Source organism: Saimiri boliviensis, chromosome 1 (assembly GCF_048565385.1).
Source record: "Saimiri boliviensis isolate mSaiBol1 chromosome 1, mSaiBol1.pri, whole genome shotgun sequence".
Classification (NCBI taxonomy): Eukaryota; Metazoa; Chordata; class Mammalia; order Primates; family Cebidae; genus Saimiri; species Saimiri boliviensis.
In genome coordinates, this window is record NC_133449.1 from 107,693,784 (window position 1) to 107,716,067 (window position 22,284).

Below are 22,284 nucleotides of genomic sequence, written 5' to 3' on the forward strand. Positions count from 1 at the left end.
TAGGAAAATAAAGCATTTGTTCTTTTTTTTAAAAAAAAAAAATCTCAGCACTATTTTTTAAAATTACTCTTTGTACATGCAGCTGACATGCAATTTTACCCTAAAATATGACGTATTTGAGGAACACTGCTCCCCTAATGAAAATAATGATAATTTAGATTAGGTGGAAGGTATAGTATTTATACATTTTTTGCTTTCCTCTTTGTGTTTTTCTGGGTGGCCTTAATTTTTTGGCAATAAGCTTTTTTATTTAAAAACACAGGAAAGTAATTATCTTTAAGTCATTGTATTGTTAGATACAAAGTATTTAAAGGCAGGAAAAACATGTTATCCATTCGCACAGCTGTTAAAAAAAAAAAAAAAAAAAAAACACATTTGGTACTGCTGACCAGTTTACATGCAGACTGTAAGGCAGACAATGTTAATATGGACTTATAACCATGCCAACAGGCCTGTGTCCAGCACAGTTTTTGAGGTTCCCTTGTTGCTGGGTCAGTAATGTTAGAGATGACTGTGTCTGAGTCATAAACCACATAGTGACATATAATCCAAATTGAGAAAGCGAAAAGGAATCCTCCAGTGTACATCACAGTCTAAAATGAAAATAATGAAACTCTCTTTGAAAATACTGGACATTTAAAAATGTATTTCTCAATCTCTTTCCCAGAAATACTAAATCCCACTGTTTTCAATCAAATACATGGAAACCCTAAACCAGAATTTGACTGTGTAGTTACAATCTTCCAGCATTGACATTTCCAGGACTCTATTTGCTTTCTCCTCCTTTGTTACTTTAATTTGTTACTATTGCCAGAAATGTAAGTGGGACACATTCAGAAACAAACAATAAACTTTGTACATGAATAAACCCTTAATTACTAACTGGGAGAGATTGCTTGGGGAAAGCTGAACTGGACAGAAAATATAGAATTGTTATAAAGAGCATTTACAGGTGCTGGATGTCACTTGTATACACGTGCGATAAAACCACACTTGGAAGAGTCATAGATCCTGTGTTGACATTGGATTTGAATTATGAAGGCATGGGAGATGAATATTTGATTCTCTAATAGGGTTCTTCTGCACTTATCAACTTCGTAGATAACATATGATCACACACACAAATTCACACACACATGAGAACATAGACACACAGTTTACAACATCTTTATTGGAAACATATTCATGGTATAAGAGGGACATTTATAATTGGTCTCTATATGTTAAATATAAGGAAATATTAAACAATGATATCTTCAGTGAAATAAGTAGAAATTTATTATTTTATAAAATATATACCACAGATAGCTGATATATTCAACTTTGAAATCTAAATTTCTTTAAATCAATCATTTTGGCTTTAAATTGTTTTGAAACATTTATGTACTTGGTGATTTACTAAATACAAATTGTTAATTTAAGTTAAAACCACCTTGATTATTGTGACCATCTTCATAGATATCAATTGCTGAAGAGTGGCCAGTTACTTGCTCTGTAGAAAAATGACCCCTAATTATACTATTTATTTATATAGTTTTTTGTAGTTACATCCTTACTGTTATTTGCAAAACTTTCGTTTCTTTTTCCTTAATGTCATAGTCTCTTGCTTCTAATTTAATGTTTCTAATATTCCTTTTGAAAGAAAACCAGTCCATCCATTTAAGGTAAAGAATCAGAGAAAATAGGCCGGGCGCGGTGGCTCAAGCTTGTAATCCCAGCACTTTGGGAGGCCGAGGCGGGTGGATCACGAGGTCAAGAGATCAAGACCGTCCTGGCCAACATGGTGAAACCCCGTCTCTACTAAAAATACAAAAAATTAGCTGGGCATGGTGGCACGTGCCTATAATCCCAGCTACTCAGGAGGCTGAGGCAGGAGAATTGCCCGAACCTGGGAGGCGGAGGTTGCGGAGAGCCGAGATCGTGCAATTGCACTCCAGCCTGGGTAACAAGAGCGAAACTCCGTCTCAAAAAAAAAAAAAAAAAAAAAAAAAAAAAAGAATCAGAGAAAATAAAATAACATAATGGCTAGAAAGTCATGTAATGTATAAGCTTAATTAACCTTAATCAATATATGCCTTTGCCTTAGTATTAAGTGCTTTTTTCATCTTCATAATTTTTAGACAAATATATATCCGAAAAGTTATTATACATATCTTTTAAAACATAGTATCTTTATGAGATATAATTCATGTAATATAAAATTCACACATTTACATCATACAATTCAGTGGAGTGGCTTTTGTTTGTTTGTTTGTTTGTTTTCGTATATTCACAGCCTTGTACAAATATCACCACAATCAGTTTTCTGACATTTCATTACCCTTAAAACAATCCATACCCATTATCAGCCAGTGTCAATTTATCTTAGAAGCCCTCAGCCCTAGGCAACTTTTGTTTCTATAGATTTGTCTAATCCAAACATTTTATATAAATTGAATAATAAAATAAGTGAGGTGTGTGTGATTATCTTCTTTCATTTAACAATATCTCCACGTTGTGGCATATATCATTAATTTATTCCGTTTAATTATCAACATTCTGTTGAATGGATATACCAAGTTTTGTTTATCCATTCACTGATTAAAGGGCATTGGGGAAGTTTCTACTTTTTGACAATTATGAATAATGCTGCTGTAAGTATTTGAATATATGTTTTTGCATGAACATATCTTTTTCACTTCTTTTGGGTATATACCTAGGAGTGAAACTGTTGGGTCACAAGATAACCACATGTATAAAACTTTTGAGGAACTACCAGATGGTTTTCCAAAGTCGATGTACCATTTTATATTTGCACAACAGTGTTTGAGGATTTCAATGTCTCCACGTTCTTGTCAATACTAATACTTTTATTTTTGGTTATAGCAGTCTTCATGTATATGAAGTAGTGTCTTATTTTTATTTATTTATTTTTATTTATTTATTTATTTATTTCCCTGATAGCTAACGTTGTTGGTGAGAAACACATTCACCTGTCCAAACCCAAAGAATGGACTTACTGGCATGAAGGAGAGTGAGAGTAAGACTTTAATGGTGGTCTTTCAAGATCAGGTGTCTGGCAAGCAGGCATACCCATTTCCTTTTCAACAAGCAATTTATCCCCTAATGTGCAAGTCCCTCCCCCAGTTCCTCATAGGCTGAGTACTACAGGGTTACAATCTTCCCGGAGGATGCCTGGGTTCCATTATCTCATAAAATTACATCTGGTCCCCTTCCCCACTTGAAGTTTCAATTTCCCAATGGCAACAATTTCCCAATGGCAAAACTCATTCTTTTTATGGATTAGAACCCCTCCCTTTTTCTCTTTCCCCTGTGACTTTTATGACTCTTATCGCTCTTCCCAGATGTCTGTACTATGTGGCTTGTCACGTCCGCAAGGGAGCAGCCTCTTCTTGCCTGGGCCTGTTTTCTGAAAATGGACCACTTAAAAAGTACTTCTTACAGTATGGACCATACTTTTTAATGACCTCATCGGTCTTTTGTATTCTGTCTTTGAAGAAATATCTACTCAGATCGTTTGACAATAGGTGTCCAAAATCTTGTGAAGTATCTTCTACCTATTATCCTCTACTATCCTCTACCTAGGTGCACCTCCACAATTTTCTATTTCCTTTTGTAAAATAAAGTCATATTATTCAATATTTAAAAATTGTAAACTGTTGATATTTGTTTCTTTTTGATTTAATGATGATATTTAGCATTAATGTTTTTTGAGAGAGAAAAATAATGCTTGTATATAATTTGGGGGAAAAATCATTCAACACTTATGTTAGGCAAAAGTGATAACCAAAGCAGTAAGACAACTCTTTAATTCAACCTTTATAAATGGTAGCTTTTAAAGATGCTTCAATAGCCTCATTCTATTTACAGAAAAGAAATAATTTCTAGAAATTTAATCCTGAAATAAACAAAGAAATTGCAATTTTGTACATAATAGTGAAGAACTGTAAGTGGATAAAATTTCAGCAATAGGATTTGGACTAACGGGCTTATAGTATAGCCGAATAAAAGAATAAACTTTATATAGCAACTGATGTTCGTATTTTCCATCAAATGGCAGGTTTGCACAGAATGATGCTATTTTATGTGTAAATATACTTATATATTCATGTACACATGCAGTTGTCCCTTGGGATCCATGAGGGATTTGTTCCAGGATCCTTGTGGAATATATAATCAGCAGATGTTCAAGTCCCTTATATAAAATGACATAGTGTTTGCATATAACCTACACGTATCTTTCTGTATATTTTAAATCACCTCTAGATTACTTATACTACCTAATACAATGTAAATACCATGTAAATATTTGTCATATTGTATTTTTATTTATATTACTTTTTACTGTTCTATAATTTCATTTTTAATATTTTAAATTCTCGATTGAATCAGTGTATGTGAAACCCATGGTCAACTGTCTAACATACACATTTGACCCTCCATGTGTTTTTCATGAATATATGTACATATGTTATATATACGTGGCATATAATGGCACACATTCTTAAGTATACAGTGAATCACTGTATATGTAAGATATATACAGTAATCACGTATACAGTGATGTGGTTACAGGTGTTTTTCTTTTCCTTTATACTTTTCTATGCTTTGCAATATTTTCCAGACAAAATGGTTCTTATTATTTAAAATTTGGGAATGCAACTCAAATTTACCTCATTGGCCTTATGCAAAATAGTATAAATTCCACAGGAGAGAGTAAAATCTTTTTAGCCAATTCCGTGTAGAAGAGTCAAGATGTAGTCCAGAAGTTGTACATGCAGGATTCAAAATTATAGTTTACGTTTAGTTGTATATTGGATTTGAATAATCAGTGAGTGTTGCTGCCAGATTAACCAACAATATCAGCATCAATTTAGTTGAACAATTATTTTAAAGTTGAATGGTTTGGAGTAAATCTTAGTAATAAGAATACTGTGTATGTTATTTCCAGTCATGTCTCAGTTGTAATTGTGTCAGGCAACAAAGACAGTCCATTCCAGATACACTTAAAGCAAGTAATGCTTTATTCGATCTAGTGTCTCATTCCCAGGAAGAGTCTCTATAAATGGTGAGCAGAAATCTAATTTCTTATACTGCTAGTGTTCACCAACTTCACTGACCTTAATCATGCTTCAGGGTCCTCTCAGACATTAGATGAAACATGGAAAAATCTAGCATGTACTGCAAAAGGATAGGGACGTGTGCTTTACTCACAACTGCTCCCATTTTCCCAGATGACTAGCACAAAGCCTAGCATGGGGTTTCTCAAGCTTACTACTACAAACCTTCTGGGTCAGATAATTCTTTGTTTACGGGGTAAGTGGGGCTGACCTGTGTACTGTAGGAGGTTCCAAGCAGCGTTCTTGGCCTCTATCCACTGAATGCCAGTAGTACTGTCCCAGATCCAACAACCAAAAATGTCTCCAGACTTAGCCAAATTTCCTAAGTTGTAAATCATACTTATTTGAGAACCACTGACTCAGAACATTATAAAACCTAATAAACACTTAAAAATAAGTGTTTTAAATTTAAATTGAGCAAATGCATAATTATTCATATCTATTTTTCAGTTGTTGTTATTACTTCTGAATCAGACCTTCTTTTTTCACAATTACTACAATGCATCTTTATTATATATCTTGACAATATATTTTTCCCAAGTAGACCAGATATAAGACTGGGTCTGATATTATGTCCAACGGTAAGACAACATTTCTGCCTACCTTATACTGAGCTTTTAGATGGTATCTTTGCCAGTTTTTAATTTTATTGATCAGCTGAGTTCAATATAAAGTGAAGGAAACATTAGAAAGCTACTTGATGATTTTTGCCTGGCAAACACTGCTGCCCTGACCATGAGTGTCCACGTGTATAGAAACAAAATCCCATGTGTGTCTGGCTTTTCCATTTCTTCATGCATATAAAACTTTCTGTCATCTCTTCCGTGGCATTTTGTCTGGTTTCTTTCATGTTTTGAAATTCACAAGATTAGTTTTAATGCATCAATGAGCTGCACATGCAAAGCTGCTTCACACATGTGCATCACGTTAGCTGCATGGTAACTGAAGACATTTCTTCTGGCAACGTGTCATCTTACTGTTCTGGTGGGAAAGACCATAATTACAGCAGGAATACAATAAAAATCTGGTCAGATTGACATGAAATGGACACCTCTTCCTTGGGAACAAGCCAACATTTCCCACCTATGAGTAATCATCCTTAAACCCTGGTTGATCTTTAGCAGCTGTTATTTGGCCTCATAATCCTACACCACTTGGTGTTGCTTATTAGATCAAGGCTTCACTATTAGTTTTCTTTCTTCTTCTTTTTTAATATGGTCAGATAAATAGCCAAGACAATCTCTGTCAGTGGCTAGACCAACGTCATGAAATCAAGAGATGATGTGAAACAGCCATTTTGTATTATGTGAACTGGATAAACAGAAAAGGTGGTTTTTGTGAGAAAAAAAAAATAAGCAGATTTTCAGAAGGAGCAGAAAAAACACACGGGGAGAGATTGAAGCTTTTCTTCCAGTTTATAATCCCAAACTCTTTTGGAAATCCTAAATTTACCTGAGAAATGCAAAATCCTCAGAATTGATTTCCACTTTTTTTTTTTTTTGTTAAGTCAGTGTGATAGGCAGAAAAAATGACCCACAGAATTGTTTGTCACCTAATCCTGAAGCCCGTGAATGTATTACCTTATATCACAAAAAGAATTTTGTTGATGTGATCAAGGATAATGATCTTGAAATGGGAGATTACCCTGGAATATTGGACTAGACAAATCTAAATAAATGAGTTCTTAAAAACAAATAATAATTCAGAACTTTTTTTTTTTTTTCTGGCTCTGTCACCAGGCTGGAGTGCAACAGCTTAATCTCAGCTCACTGCAATCTCTGCCTCCTGGGTTCAAGCCTCAGCCCCTCAAGTAGCTGGGATTACAGGCACGCACCACCATGCCTGGCTAATTTTTTGTATTTTAGTAGAGACGCGGTTTTACCATGTTGGCCAGGATGGTCTAAATCTCCTGACCTTATGATCTTCCCACCTTGGCTTCCCAAAGTGCTGGGATTACAGGAGTGAGCCAAGGCACCTGGCCTATTTAGAACCTTTAAAGGACACTTGGTTAAAGAGAGCTGCAATTATGAATGGAGGGGCAGAGAGGCTATGTGAGGACTTTGATCTGGCATTGTAGACTTTGAAGATGGAGAAAGGAGACCATGAATCAAGGAATGTGGGCAGCTTCTAAAATCCACAAAAGGTAGGAAATGAGTCTTTCCAAAACCCGAGAAAGGATAGGATACATCCCTGATGACACCTCCATTTTAGCCTAGTGAGGCCTGTGTCACATTTTCCACCTAAAGACTTGTAGGATAATAAATTCGGATAGCTTAAGCAACTATATTAGTGGTAATTTGTTACACGATAATACAGTTAAATTGCATTTACTTCTGCTTTGTAAAAATAAAAATAAATAAGAGTCAGCAGTTAAGTATTTAATTTAGGCTCCAGAAAGCCAAAATATCCTCTCTGCAACTTAATTGAAAGAAGATTTTCCATCCTGGGCTGTGACTTTTGCTTGCAATGAAGGAAATACTTGCCCTGAAAAACAATCTATATCACCCTTGGTGAATACTATGGTGCAGCAGATGAATTTTTTAAAACAGTCCATCAGAGATGTTCTACTTTAACCTCATGCTATTGTCTGAATGTTTGAATCCCTTAAAGTGTGTATGTTGAAATTATTTTAGATACTAGGAGGTAGGGCTTTTGGAGAACTGATTAGTTGATGAGGGCAGCATCCTTATAATTGGGATTAGTGTCCTTATAAAATAAATGAAAAAGAGCTAGCTAGCCCCTTCCATATGTGAAGAGAGGATAAGAAGGTACCATATATGCAAAAACACTGAATCTGCTGGTGCTTTGATCTTTGACTTCTCAGCCTTCACAACACAACAGCCAGCCTTTGATATCTTCTTATAGCAGCACAAACTGACTGAGATACCTCAGAACTCAGAAATACGATGAACTACCACTTCCACCACTTCCATGGCTGTGTATGTTACACAGCACAAGTGATTCAGTTAGACGGATTATCTAAATTTCAATTACTTTTGCACCAACCCAATAATTGCATAGATGGTTAAAAATAGGACATTTTATCTGGCTAATGATAGAAGGAGAAACCAGAGAAATTAAGTTTTAGATGACACACTGTTCCTGATTGGAAGATGACACAGGCCTTCTGAAGAGACCTGGGGATGGCCTCTAGAGTCAATGAGAGGCCACGGCTTGAAATCTCCCAAGGACACGGGGACCTTCCAACTACAACAAAGTATTCTGTCAACAACCTGAATGAACATGAAAATGAACTTTTTCTTCAAGAGTCCAGCCCTGCACATCCCTTGATCTCAGCCTCCTGAGACCTTCATTAGAGAACCCAGTTGAGCTCACATGGACTTCTGACCTGAGAAATGTGAGAAAAGTGTAAGTTGCTTTAAACTGACAAATAGATGATAATTTGGAATGTGGCCATAAAAAACAAATACAGAGATTTTTTCTTAAAAACTAAAACCCAGTTCTATTTCTGGCTCCCCTACTTACTAACAATAGAAGTCATTAAGACTGTTAATAACTGTTTTATTTCTTTTAAGCACACATATCATGGAACTTCCCTACACACTCCGAAATTAAGTGTGATCAGTGGCTTACCTTGAAAAAGTCAATGTCAATAGAAGTGATTTGTATCAATCCACTAAGATTTTGTGCGCAGTTGTTAGCAAAATGAGCCTTTTCTGGCTGAGGTACCACCTATGTGAACTTAGATAATTACCCTCTTCCTCTGTCCCTCTACCTCCTCTTCCTTTTTTTTTTCTTATTGATCATCATTAATTTTATGACAATAATAATTATTATTATTGTTATAGAAATTTCCATTTTATAGCAGTTACTGAGCTATTATGTGGTCAGTAAAGGGCTCGTAAAGTATGTTAATTCTAACATAATGGTGAAGATCATGAGTTTTGGAGCCAATTTGACTTAGTGGATAAAAACGAAAACCCCAAAAACTTTGCTCTTCCAACCGTAAGTTCTTTCTTCTGTGCATCAGTTTTTCTGTTATTCAAAAAGAGATAATAGCACTTTCTTCATAGGGTTGTGGGAGGACAAAAAATAAACGTACACATGTAAAATGCTTAGAATACTGCCTGTCACAATCATTGTGTCATGAAGAGCCATTCTTAATATGGTCTAATATATTTTTCATACTTACCCTATAAAGTTGTTTTAAGTATTATCTCCATAAGTTTCACACCAACCCTATAAAGTTGTTCCAAGTATTATCTCCATAAGTTAAGTATTATCGGTGTTTTACAGGCACAGAAACTGAAACTCAAAAAGTTTAATATTTTGCCCAAAGTTATCCTAGTCACTCTGATTCCAAAGTCCATGCTGATAACAATTTTCTCATTGGTTCTACTTGCCTCTGCCCTTAAGAGTCAATCAATTCCTTTTTTCTCAAGACAGCAGTAAGGCTTTCACTATGTTGTATCTTTATGTCAGGATGAAATCTCCTAAGTTTCTTCACAGATCTATTATCTGTCATAACCTGAGCACAACTGCCCATCCCCCTCACCAGTTTGCTACTTCCCAGCACAAACTAAGTTATCATAGCATGACAAGATGGGCTCTATAACATGTGTTTTAATTATAGAGGAGAGTTTAAAATTACCTCTTTATTACTTTTGTTTCTCTATAAATGGGAAAATATTTGCAGACTTGTTAGAATAACCAAAAAGGTGTTATTGAAGATATCAGAAACCCTGAATTCTAACCTAGGCTCTGTCACCACCGGCTATGTGACCAGGGACAAGCCAATTAACTTCTCCAATCCCAAGTTTTCTTATTCATCAAAAGAGGGGGTTGAATCAATAGGATATGTTTCACATCCTCTGAGACAATATGCAATGTGCTTATTGAAAGCTTTGCTTTAGTTCGTAGGTGGAGGTGGCTCATGAGAACCTAATTGGGGAAGATGCTCAGTTTTGTGCTGTGCTGGAATCAATAGTACCAGAAGGAAGAGGGCATGTAAACAAGAGCCTACTGTGCTTATTTTCCTAACAAAATATCCCAGAGTGTGAGAATTCAGAGAATTGAGCTCTGCTAGCAATCAATAAAACATGAATGCATCTTTCCGAATGCATTTTTCTCATCCCCCTCAGGTTCCCTGTAATGAGGAGATAATGAGCTCTAGACATAGCCAGGGGTGCCTGGGAGCTTCTTCTAACATCCACTTTGTTAGAGAAACTTTCGCAGCTGAAAGGCAAAATATTTTCAAGGGATATTCTGCCAACTGTGTCACGCCCTGACTTTAATATCATGATATTTTCTCAAGAATGTAAAGGTACCTACAGGGGTCTCTCTAATGGGTACTACTCAGCTGGTGCTAGGGAAAATAAGTTTTTCTGTTGCTTCATTATTTGCTTTTTAATCAAATTTGTGAAAAATATTTATTAGATAACTACAGGTCTCAACTATATAAAGCAAAGCCCTGATATCACTGTTATATCTCACATATATTTCTGACATTTCTTACTCTTCCTGCTTCTTTGAAGGACTTTTGAGACAGAGCGTCCCTTTCCTATTGCTTAGTATTTCCAACGACTACTGTATCTCAGGCATTTTATATGACTACAGTTGAAGAATATCCACAGTTCCCTGCCTGTCCTAACACAAACACATAGGTCTAGGGCAGTAAAAATATTTCATCTATTTTCTCAACATTAATCAACTCTGGCTGTCTGGAAAAAGTAAGAAGAAGAAGAAGAATGCCAGGGCAGCCACAGATCTCAGGAGGTCTTGAGACTACACTTGGTTAGTGATAATTTCCAATGTTCAAAGAGAAAGACCCATTATGTTCAACATTTACTATTGAAAAAATTTTCCTGAGTGCAACAGGGAGGAGGATGGAGATGAGGGTGTTTTGTGCAGAATATCAAAATAATATATATGGGGAAAAAACAGAAGTTGGAGACAAGTTAAATGATACATTTTTATGGTCACCTGTAGAGGCAGATGAACTCACACCCAAAATTTAAACCCAAGAGGGTTTAAAAGGTTTATTACTTACATAATTAAAAGGCTTATTACTTATATAATTTAAATCTCTGGGAAGAATGGGACAGTACTTTCAGGAAGGTTAAAATATGGCCTGAGATAGCAAGGAAAGAAAACTGGTTTTTGTAACCCAGGGTTCCTGGATTTTGGGGTATGTACTGTGAAAAAGTTCTCATTTGTAATGTTTGAACTTTGAGTTCTTGTTGTTTCAAAAAGTGCCTGGAAGAAACTCAGCCTGAGAAAAAACAAAAACAAAAACAAAAAAAAAAAAAACTTGTTGGATCCAGAGATGCCTGAGTTGGAGATGAATCATGGTGAAGTTTCCTCACTGCCATACTAAAAACACCTCTCTGAGAGGAGCTTATCTGCTATTTCCTGTACACATGACGTATGTAGGGGCATGATTAGTGATTGTATCTGCTCTGCATTTACTACACCTCTACATACAATGACTCAACTAAACAGCCTAATGAAAGCTCTATTTTCTCTGTTGTTCAAGGCAGCACTGCTTTAAGGGACTATTCCTGGTGGGTGCCCATTTTACTCTTTGCAAATAACGCAATCTCCTTATTAAATCCTCCTTGGTTGTGGTCATCGGATTGTCACAGGAAGCAAGCAATTAAATTGACCCTTTGTGTAGGTAACAGTTTGGGTTTTTATTATTAAAGGTTAGGGTCCCACAGTGAGAGGTCCAGGTGGGCAGGGATTTGCACAGTTTTAATTTCCTGTGGGGGCCAAACGAGGAAAGCTTTTTTATGTTTTTTCAGATGTGGAGCACGAGCAGGTGAGTCTAAGAGCTGTCCATAGTCCAACAACAAGAAATAGAATCAGACTTCTCATTCCTACTTCCTTAGATGCAATTTTAAATTGAAATAAGGTCAGAGGTCAGAGCGCATAGGTTCAAATCTCAGCTTAACCATTTATAAGCTTTTGACCTAATGAAATGCACTTGACTAAATCCCAGCTGATTTTCTTTCTCTGTCAAATGGAGTCAATGTTACTATCCATGCATAAGATGGCAGAAGATTAACAGAGATGTTGCCCTCAAGCTTTTGGTACTGGATTATAGTAAATGTATAGCCCATCGTTACCTCACCATTGCCTTTCTACTGCTACTGTTTTGACTACAAGTACCTCTTTCCACTGCTATTTTATCTAACTTTTCTTTATAGGATAAAATTCAAGATCTGCCTTTTTTTTCTGTGTATTTGTCCCCAGATCTGACTTTGGATTGTTCAGATGGGTTTTAAGATCTGGATTGACAATCCTATTACTAGTAAGAGAGGAAAAAGGAAGAAACTGATCAGGAAGCCAGGTTGGGTCCTCAGTTTTAGAGTAGGTCCTTGGTTAAATTCTTTCAAGTGAAAGAATAGCCTGAAAAATCAAACTGTAGGCACAGATAAGGGAACTTCCTCAGGAAGCTTGCCTAAGACATCCCCACAAGCACATAGATAAGAAAGGCTACACAGGAGATTTGCCCACGTATACCCACAATGGAAAATTTTGTCCCCTGATGCAGGCACAGTAAGGGGAACAAAGCAACATGGAGTATCTCAAGCTAAGAGCCCACATGCGCACTAGGAAGACGGGGTGGAACTACCAGAAATGTATGCCTTATGCAAATAAGATGACCAACCCCCTATGAATTTCTTATAAAAGCCTCTGTATCCAAACTGTGAAACAAAAACCCATTTTCTGGAACCCTTGTCTGTGAGAGAGAGCTATTCTTTTTCTTTCACCTATAAAATTTCTACTCTAAACCTCAACCTTTGTGTATCCACGTCTCTAATATCCTTGGCCCTGAGACAATGAACCTCTGGTATTGCCCAGACAACAAGTCTGCTTCACTAAGTATATACCCAAAGGAATATGTGTCATTCTAACATAAAGATACATGCACATGTATGTTCAATACAGCACTATTTAGAAGAGCAAAGACATGGAATCAATGCAAATGCTCATCAATGGTAGATTAGATAAAGAAAATCATATATACCATGAACTACTATGTTGTCATAAAAAAGAATGAGATTATGTCCTTTTCAACAGTATGGATGGAACTGGAGGCCATTATTCTAAGCAAACTAATGCAGGAACAGAAAACCAAGCATCACATGTTCTTACTTATGATGATGAGATGATGAGAAAACATGCACACAAAGAAAATAACAGACACCAGGGTCTACTTGAGGGTGCAGGGTGGGAGAAGGGAGAGGACTGAAAAACTACCTATCAGCTACTATGCTTATTACCTGGGTAACAAAATAATCTGCATATCAGCCCCCCATGACATGTAATATACCTGTATAACAAATCTGCACATGTACTCCTGAACCTAAAATCGAAGTTAAAAAAAATCAGGGCTGGATATTCTTACTCCCAATGGCTATGTCGACCTCAGCACTGTCAGAACACTGTGAGATCCGGACTTGTTAACATCTGACTTCTTGTAGCATATTCCTTCCTGGAAAGTGGAGCAGCCTGGTATGATACATGGTAAGGGCAGGTCCTTGTTTACTTGCTGTATTTTGCTAATTAGATTTGAACAAAATATACTCCCTCTTCTCACAGAGCATCTGTGACCGAAATTTCATGATATTTTAGCTGATGAGAAACAATTTCTCAACTGCAAATCCTAGAAGAAGTTTACCTGCAAATAAGTCCTTTATTCAGATTCAACACTGTTTTTGGTTCAGACATATTTTATCATTTAGTCTCACTTATTTTATTTTTAATTATATATAACAATTGTCTTTTCCCTAAATATGTTCTCAGAGTCAGAAAATTAGGACCTTATGTAGGGGTATTTTTTTCACCTTGGATTCCCTAATGCATTTTGTTTATGCTTCCTTTAAGGCAGAAATTCATATATGTGTTTGTCTGTATGGATGATCACTGAACAATATCAAACAATTAGTGTTCCGTGGTTATCTGTTGAACAAGTAACTTTCTGGCTGTTCCCTAGGAGCTTCTGATATGGTGATTTTTAGAATGAGGCTTAGGACACAGGATTTTAACAAGCACTCAAGGATAATCATAAAACACTGGCCTATTCCCCATAGGTTTTAAGTTATGTGAGATTTATGTTTTCTTCAACACTACAAGAACCAAGGTGTTCTGTACCCAGTGAAATCCCTAGTGGTGAGTTTGCATTCTTATGCTTATTGAGATTTTCTGGAGTAAAATAATAATCATCATCATAGCAATAGTTATAATTCATTATGTTTACTATATATTTTATTCTTTTGGCATATTACTAAACCTTACAGTAAACTCTAGTCCAGAATGTATGATCTCAAGGTTAGAGATTTGGAAACTGAGGCTAGGTGTAAGGTGGTAAGTGCCTCAGTTCATGGAGTTGAAAAATAGCTGAATCCATCTTCATATCCATGTCTCTCCGACAGCCAAACCCCTGTGACTTGTGAAGTGGATTGGACATATTTATCCAGCCACTGCTGCTTGCCCTAGTTAACATTCTCCTTGAATGACCTACAAGATCTTTAACTTATCAGTGGCTTAAGTGTCTCTGATGCTCCCGTTTAAAAATCGCAATACCCACATAAATAATTCAAGCAAACAACTTGATATAGTGGAGTGCATTAGGGCTAAAATAACCCTCCCCTTTCGACTAGTTTAGAAAACCATCATCATTTTCTAGAAATACTCTCTGGGCTTCATGTGGTGCATGGTACATTGAATTTGTTAGCATTTTGCCAGCTCTGCCATTCAAAAGAAAAAAAGAATCACTCTAGAATCACTGCAAAATCAGCGTAAATGCAGATTTAATTGGCTTTGCCTCACAAATAACCTTCTTCATGCCAGCTTTATTGCCACAGTTGGAGAAGAGCCTAACTTTGTCATCAATATACCCGCTATGCCTATTAAAAATATTCACAGTGAAAATCCAAGAGGTGTTTACTGAAAGGCTAAAGTCTGCATGAGTTGTTTTTAAACTGAATTTTTTATCCCATCAAAGGTTTATCTTCATAGATAAAAAGATGGACAGATTGATAGAGAGATCAATGCGGTTTATCTCTAACATCAACTCATAGCAACCCCTTTCTCTGATCATGCCTCCAAGTTACATTGCTCATCTCTGCGGACACCAAACATACCAAGGCCATTCCAGCCTTTGGCCTTTGCTCACATTATTGCCTGTTTGAGGGCCCCCTCCCTATCTTCATGTGGCTGACTTCTGTTCATCATTTACACCTTTGACTAAATGCCACCTGTTTACCAAAGTAATTTCTAGAATCCTATCTGGCAGGGTATACTCTTTGTTCGTTTTCATCTCTGTTCCTCATTTGTTTCATTTATGGCAAGGGTTGGCAAATTCTTTCTGCAAAAAGCCAGGTAAGAATAGTTTAGGGTTCACAGGCCCTAAGGTATCTATCACACTCCTTCAACTCTATTGCCATAAACTAAAAGCAGTCACAGACAATACGTAAACAAAGACCATGGCTGTGTAGCAATATCATTTTATTCACAAAACAGGAAGCTGGTAGGATTCTGCAAGCAGAGGTAACTGGGTGACTTTCTGGTTCATAATACTTGTTACAAATCATGGTTGGAATATTTACATTATTTTATACCTCTTTATTGTCATAATACTCATTAGAATAACAACTTCAGGAAGACAGGAGGCAGAGTGTAGTTGCACTTCATCATATTGCAATTGTACACAGTAGATGCTCAATAAATATTTATTTAAAGGAGAATATATTAGTTCAGAGGTATTTTGGTTTAATATTTAGCCATAATGATCCTTCATATCCTGCAGAATAAAGTCCTAGGTAATTATCATTAACACATACTTCAACAAACTCTCAACCTAGTACGGTGTGAGTTTGTGTGTGTGTGTGTGTGTGCGCGTGTTTGTGTGTGCACTTTAAGGCATGGTGTCACTCTGTCACTCAGACTGTACAGTGGTGCAATCACGGCTCACTGCATCCTCTACTTCCTGGGCTCCAGGAATTCTCCTGCCTCAGCCTCCTGAGTCGTTAGGACTACAGGTATACACCACCACACCAAGCTAATTTATTATTTTTGTAGAGGCTGGGTCTCACTATGTTGCCCAGACTGGTCTTTAACTCCTGGCCTCAAGCAATCCTCTTGCCTTGGCCTCACAAAGTTCTGGAATTGCAGGTTTGAGCCACTCTGCCTGGACACAATTTTTAGTTTCAGGACTCACTATCTCTTTTCCTATTACAAGACAAAAGCTGTAGCTTAGTCATGCATTCATTCTTTCATTTAGCATTAGTATTTCATGTCCAATAAAAAATACACTATAGACTGTGTTAGACACTGGGCTAAAATGGCACATGAACTAGACACAGCCACTTACTTGTGGAGTTTAAAGTCTGATGTTGTCTCAAAATACACGGGTGTTCACTTCTCCATGTTTTGCATCTGTTCGGCATGATTTCCTGTTTCTGTAAGTCTCTGCTCTCAGATTCCATGAGTAGTTGCCCAATGGTATATCTCAACTTAATTGAATAATCCTCTGACTCTCTCTCAGATCATCCCTCCATTCTCTATATTCCTGTAACACTCAGTTCCTTTTGACTTCTCATTGAGTCATAGCCACTTCTCTAAGGACCTGCCTCCTTCATTTCACAATGATTTTTGGTAAGCCCAAGGAAATAAGTGATACAAGTCTGACATTCTTCTTTGTACCATCAAGGTCAAGTTCAATGCCTGGAGTACAGAAAGTACCAAATAAATATTTGAAGGATGGGCTAGTTTTTACATTCTACCCAAAGATTTAAGTAGTGCCAAGTATTTGTGGGCTGAATTTAGAAGAATTTAACTTGAATCCAATAAAAAATTTCTGTGTTTGGATTATTATCAAGTATCTTTTTCTAAGAGTCAAATATCTTTGAGTTAAAAATCTTCAAATACTAAATGGTTTCAGACACTATCTTTTATATATTTTTTAAAATGACATAGTATTCTAAAGCCAGGATTTTAACTGGAGCAACAAGTGGAGACTTGACCCAAGGTAAAAAATTTAATAAGGAAAAAATTATATATGATGCTTTCCAGTACTGAAACTGACCTGGTGCCATGTTCTCTGGTACAGAAATAGGCCATGCTAATTTTATTTCAAATACATTATATTATAAATTTTTCTGCATAGAATCAAAAATTCCACTGATTCTCTTGATGTATCTATTTGAAGATTTAAATTCTAAACATGCAAAAACATAAAACTTTTAAAAGTCAAAATGATCCTTTAGAAAAGCCATAAAATAATAATTCCACATAATGGCTTTGAAATATTTTTGCTGAAAAGCTGTCAGATCTGTACAAAATAAGAACCCTGGACCTATGCAAATCATCTCAGCTTTAGAATATAAAATACTTCACAAAGAAAATGACAGGATTTCAGAGAAAGCACAGGTTGGTTTTCAAAGCAAATAAGAGAAGGGTTATATGCTACAAGAGCCTTCTGAAAAGGAGAAGTTTTTATGTATACTCACTAAATTTGTAGCAAAGCACCCCAGAAAGACAAGTATTTTAAAGCAAGTGGCAGGGTTGAAATTTTTCTAACTTTCCTTTATCTATTTTCACTTTTCCCAGAACATATGTTTCACAATAGTTTTATTAGCAAGTGGAGAAGACGTCACTGTCCAAAATCTGTGGTGTGATTAGTGTTATTGAATGGCAGGTTTTGTGTTACTCATGTTTATTTTATGCCTTCCCAAACCATCTGTTTCCTTGTGCTGTCTTATTCAGATAATGAGAAACAGTGACAGTAGAGGTGCACATTGCCACTACAGTGCTAATGGTTTCTGACATTTTGGGTTTGGGTTTCTATTTTTCTGAGTGGCATAGGCAAAACTAAATAACATGGTCACTCTTAGGAAACAAAGCCTAAAAATAATTCATGCATTAATTTGACTCAACTTTATTGAATATTGACTCTGCTTGAGGTAATAGACAAGAAACTGTGGTTACCAAGATGTATAAAACACTATGGCTACCCACAACAGTGCAGTGAGGAAGAGCAGCATGAAGAGTGGTCCTATGGCAAGTTTAAAACCAAGTTAGGATGAAAATATGATGGCATCATGAAGTGAAAGTGAAAGCATTCATCCTAAGAATGCACCGGAGTCTTGAATTGAGTCCTGAAGCATTAAATTACAAATATAAGAGGCAGGAAAGCTGCCAGAGAGCACTTCAGGCTAAAGTACCTACATTAACTATGGTATCCATAGAAATGTGAGAGTTTATTTTTGAGTAATTTTAATTACTTGTATTTGGTTGAAATACAGAATATGCCTTGGAAAGCAGGCAAGAATGAGACTTTGCAACTTGGTAGCAATAGCTAGTACATCTGCAGCCTTTGGTTCATGCCACGTACTGTTCACCCATTCTCTCATTTCATCTTTCCATTGAATTAGAAGACTGGAACAATTTTACTATTTACCTTATTAAGCAGATTAGGAAGCTGGGTCCCAGAGTGTTTAGTGGCATGTTAACTCAGTTGGTGAACCCACAGAACATTCAAATTGGATGATTCTCGACTGTGTAATAAAGGGATTATTTATCAAGCTGTGAACATAGCTTAAGCCAGTGGTCCTTAAAGTGTGGTTCCCTAGACCATACTATCAGCATCATATGAGAATTTGTAAGAAGTACAAATTCTCAGGCCTTATCCTAGAATTACATAATCTGAATTTCTGGGAATAAGATCCAGCAATTTCTTTACTAAAAATCCCTCTAGGTGATTCTGATGCACTCTGAAGTTTGGAAACCATGGGTTTAGGGAAGTCAACATGGATGGTACAGTACCATGGGGCTGGTAATATGAAAAAAGATGCTATGATCCTTAGGCCATAAAGAAGAGAAGGCAATTATCAGAACCCAGAAAAATGAAACAGGAAAGGTCTGTCTAATTGGAGCTGTGGCCATTAGTAGACAGGCACTATCAACCCTTGCAGCCCAGCAGGGAGGGATTACTCTCTTGGTGTCCTGAGGAGGTCCTGCAGGTGGTTTTCAATAGCCAAATCCAAGTGGCACTGCAGAGTTGGGGAGCTAGGTGGCTTCAGAGTGCAGGGGAGCTAATTGGCAGAGCAGGTGAAGGGTAATGTACAGATTCAGAGGGGAAAACAGAAGATGCCTATCACACATCCCCAAGATGATGGGCAAGAAGAGGTGAAGACACATTTTTAAACAAGGCAAGATGACTTTAGAGCCCTATTCTTAACAATTATATCATGCAACCTCCAAGTAAGAGGAGGTAGGACTAAGAGCATGATCCTCTATGCCAGGCTAAGCCGCTGGGAATAGGCCCTATGAGCAATATAGACCCTAAAGGAGTTTTAGGTGGGGGAAGACACATGGTATTATTTCTTCATGTATTTTTTGGTTTTTACTATAGTTTGGAAAAAATTACTCTCATAAGTAAGATAGAGGATGCAGAAGGGTGTGAATAGTTGATAAACTCTTTGTGCTAAGCCAGCTGAGACAAGAACTCATGCTCCAGGAATGAAGATGGAAAAATAGTCTAGTTTATTCAAATCTACATAATTGTATTGTTAAAATCTACAGGTGAGTAAGATACAGGCATGGGAATGAGACTCAGATGCTTCCCAAATTTTAACACAGGTGGGAAAGTAAATGTATGATAATTCTCTTATTATTATATGTTTGTTCTTTGTTTCTTGTTTTTTTAAAATACATATATATATATTCATTTTGCTGCTGCATGTGCAAGGAGCCGTAGGAGCTGTCTACTAGGTTGTCACATATAAAAGTTTAGAATTTATAGAATAAAATGAAACCAAAGTTACAGACTGAGAGTTACCAGGATATACATACTTGTTAAAGATAACCCAGGGTATATATACAAGATGAAGAGCCAAGATTCAACAAAAGAGGTAGCTAAATCTAAATAAAGAAGAATAATTTTGGGAAATGTAAAGAAGACTGATAATGGTAACAACAATAGTAGCAATAAAATTGTATTGATAACAGGTAGCATGTGATACATATTTCACACATCCTATGCTAAGCATTTTCTAAGCATCATATCATTTATATTTTATAAAAATAATTGTGATAGATGCTAATAGAAAGCTTACTTAATGAATATAATGAAGCTTAGGGAATATAAAGAAATTGTCCAAGATTATGCGGCTGCTAACTTGATAAATAGAAATTTAAACTCAAGACTTCGCTTACTGAGTTCAGAAAACCCACTGTTTATTTTCAGGAATAGACAAGAAAAAAACAATCATGTCAAGGAAACCATACCTGGTAAGATTTTCAAACAAGAGGGCATTTTAAGAAGGCTTAATAGCATTAATGTTTCTGTTCTAAGGACAAATAGTATATAGGACTCTGCCCTGAGGAACAGATTCAGAGGGGTTCTAAGCAGGTAATGAAAGACACAGCTAAACAGAGTGGTTGGCATGAAGGAATGCAGAAACTTCAAGTTTTCCACTATGCTTTCAAGAAGTTGGCAGTAAACCAAGGGAAGAAATGCAGCAAAAATTACTAGGATTCAAGGTTAAAAAATATACTTGTTTTGGGGATTTTTGTTGGTATTAAAATGGAAAAAGAAAATAAGTTATAGGTCAGAGAAAGGAAAATGAAGAGAGTGGATGAATATATAAAAGAATGCACAATTGATACCTAAGGTGATAAAGAAAATGGAGAGTTGATGGTTTCTTGGATGACTTCACTTTAGATCTGGCATATCCCAGTTACTGAGAGAAGCAAAACATTGCTGAGGATAGAAAACACTCCTTCCTCCCTCTCCTAGCTCCTGCCAGCCTCTAGGGCCTTGCACGATTCGTGAACCGTCCCTAACATGGAGTAATACACAAAGTAGGTCAAATGGTGAAATCCCATGCTTCTATATAGCACTATCTTCAGAGCAGGATTTCAACCATAGCAGGAAACCTCTATTTCTGAAATGGAACTGTTTTTATAGTTAGGCAAAATAACTGGTCCTACTAAAATTTAACTGCAAGGTTTTCAGAATAGAGCTCTCCTCTGTAAAAGATGAATTAGCATCTTGGTCATGGAGACAAAAGCAGAATCCCAGACCTCAGGAATGAAACAGACTTGCCGGAGATGGGTCTTCACACTTTAAAAACTTTCGTTATTTAGCTGTTCACTGTAGGAGGGAGAGTGCCAAAGACATCTTTCTGATGTGGGCCTAACCCTGGGCAGGGTACAGAGTAGACAAAGAGAAACTAGAATTAGAAATAAAATGCATTTTTTTATGATGTCAGATTGGAGGCTTGGTTAACATGCCTCATCACTTGGAAAAAGAAAGATGTGTAGAGAGTTACATGGTGATCTTTTATCGAAGAAGAAGACAGGAACTCAACAGACATAGTGAAAGACACTTTGAATACTTTGAAAGCAGCAGTGGGCAGCAACTTGCACTGTGAGTCAGACAGAAAGCTGTAAGTCTCCAGAGCCTGAATAGAGGAGAGACAGTCTCGGCGATACACACTCCCACTACAGAGCTGGCCAGTGACCACACTGCCCAAAGCAATCTACAGACTCAATGTAATTCCTGTCAAAACACCAATTTTATTATTCATAGAACTAGAGAAAACAATCTAAGATTTGTATGGAACCCAAAAAGAGCCCAAATAGCCAAAGCAATCTTTAGCAAAAAGAACAAATCTAGGGGTATATCACTTTACCTAAAGTCATATAACCCAACAAGTCTATAGTAAGCAAGAGGGCATGCTGCTGGTGTGAAATTAGACACATAGGCCAATGGAAGAGAATAGAGAAACCAAAAATAAAGCAAAATGCACACAACTAACTAATCTTCAGCAAAGCAGACAAAAATATCTACTAGAGAGAAAACACTCTATTCAATAAATGGTGCTGGGAAAATTGGATAGCTGCATGCAGAAGAATGAAATTTCATCCCTGTGTCTCACCATATACAAAAATTAACTCAAGGTGGATTAAAGACTTAAGTATAAGACCAAAACGATAAACATTTTAAAAGAAAATTTATTAAAAAATAAAAACTTCTCTGGACATTGGCATAAGAAAGAATTTATGGCTAAGACTCTGAGAGCAAATCCAACAAAAATAAAAATAAATAAGACTTAGTCAAGTAAAAAGGCTTCTGTGCAGCAAAATAAATAATCAACAGAGTAAATAGCCAACCTACAGAAGGGAAGAA

General features: G+C 36.5%; 1 long non-coding RNA gene across 2 annotated transcripts in view; it reads right to left on the reverse strand.

Annotated features, from left to right (window-relative positions):
* Positions 1–1,991: 1,991 nt before the first annotated feature.
* Positions 1,992–22,284, reverse strand: part of LOC141585052 (uncharacterized) — a 64,966-nt gene continuing 44,673 nt past the window's right edge. Inside the window, exon 6 of one of the 2 annotated variants that reach the window (XR_012518322.1) lies at positions 1,992–6,096. This is a non-coding gene — a long non-coding RNA (uncharacterized LOC141585052). Of the gene's footprint in view, positions 6,102–22,284 lie in introns of both variants that reach the window. The other variant, XR_012518321.1, reaches the window with a different exon arrangement.